We start from the raw sequence: 1,990 nt of genomic DNA, 5'->3' as shown, positions 1-1,990 counted from the left end.
GGAGGATGGCCATGCCACAATCCCTTCTCCTCCATTCTCTTCTCGGGATCTTGGGCACACACACATGTGCCTGGCGTGAGTTTTAAGTCACTGGGTCCGGGATGCGAACCGCTGTCAACTATGTGGGAGTCCAACGACATAGCCATCACACTAACTGCTGGTCCCTCGTCTTAGTTTTCTAGCCCTTCTTTAAAAAAAAAAAATTGTATAGCAATTTCTTTTCCTAGATAAACTATCTTCACAAGGAAAAAGGGTATTCCCTTCCTCACATCTACAACTCCCTGGTTCACCAGCAGTACCTGCATTACAGACTTTCCATCCTGAAATGGCCTCCCTATTCATAGAGGATCTTCTGATACTAAGGCAGACTCAAGGAGTTTTGAGAACAGGAAGGGAAATGAGGAGTCATGTAATAAGTGCTCCAGTGCAACTTCTCAGAGGAAAAAAAAAAACACATTTTGCAACTATTGGACAAATGAGAAGAATACCAAAGAAACAGAATGGGTAGACATTTATTCTATACTATGTAAAACAACAACAAAAAATGTTTCATCAAAATGAAAACACAATGAAGCCAGTTCTAGTCCAAGTAACCTGAGTCCTACCCAAACATTCTCCCGCCATCATGCAGGGCTTGCTGCAACAGGGATGAAGGAGAGGGCTCCAGCTCAAAGTTGGAAACAAAGTCTGACTTTTCCACCAGCCCACTACTCCTGACATCACCCCCTTTTCTGCCTCCCCAATTCTCACCCATCCTACTCTAGGGACCAATCTCAGTAATCCCTATTAACTGATAAGAATTTTAAGTGTGACAGGATTCCAGCATATTTGAATTTCAATAAGGGATACCTACACAATGCCATCTCCAGCCCTGCCTTTCTTTTGGTTTCAAGAACATGTGTGAGGAAGGATTTACAAGGTCACTTTAGACATACTTCAAAACTCTGGTTTAGTTCATACCCATGAAGTGCAGCACAGACACTATTCCTATAAAAATTTAATCATTTCTTGGAAATCTTCAGAGAAATTCCAATTTCAATAAGGGATACCTACACAATGCCATCTCCAGCCCTGCCTTTCTTTTGGTTTCAAGAACATGTGTGAGGAAGGATTTACAAGGTCACTTTAGACATACTTCAAAACTCTGGTTTAGTTCATACCCATGAAGTGCAGCACAGACACTATTCCTATAAAAATTTAATCATTTCTTGGAAATCTTCAGAGCAATTCCATCTGCTATCAAGTTCTAGTTTCAATAGCTCAGATATAAAATGTTTAAGGATTACTAAACTCTTTTCAACCTAAGGTACAGAGCAATTTCCTAAATATGAAACTATATGGTTGTTGGTCTCTCTGTCTCTGAAAATGTGTGAAAACTGGTATCAAAGCATTTAAGAAAATAGGAATGCTTTCTCTCCCGCCCTCATCTTTTTTTTTTCTTTTTTTTTTTTTTGGGAGAGATTTTCACTGTAGGGCGCGTGCGCTCGCCAGACAGACAGAGAGAGACATAGAGACAGAAAGCGAGAAATCACCCCCCAGGGTGATTCACGCCGCAATCCCTTCTCCTCCACTCTCCTCTCGGGATCTTGGACATGCACGCACACGCGCCCGGCGTGAGTTTTAAGCCACCAGGTCCGGGACACGAACCGTGGTCAACTACGTGGGAGTCCAGCGACATAGCCATTACACTAACTGCTGGTTCCCTCCCGCCCTCATCTTTAACTTCTCCACAAATCTAGTAGGTTTCTCCAGACTGGTATCAGACAGGAAGCAGAAGTATCCTACGCACATGTGACCACACACACACACACACACACACACACACACACCTCTTTTCCACCTCCATTCTTTCTCGACTGTGTTATCTAAAATACGGTAAATATTAAATCTTTCCAAACACATATCTTAAGCTCAAATACCTTTAGGCTAGTTTCCTATATGTTATCAGCATTAGGAGCACAGCAAAAGACAGCCCTCAAGGTGAGTCTCA

This window comes from Tupaia chinensis, unplaced genomic scaffold (genome assembly GCF_000334495.1).
Source record: "Tupaia chinensis unplaced genomic scaffold, TupChi_1.0 Scaffold138988_1, whole genome shotgun sequence".
Lineage (NCBI taxonomy): Eukaryota > Metazoa > Chordata > Mammalia > Scandentia > Tupaiidae > Tupaia > Tupaia belangeri.
The sequence above is the reverse complement of the archived record's forward strand: the minus strand, read 5'-3'. Positions refer to the sequence as shown.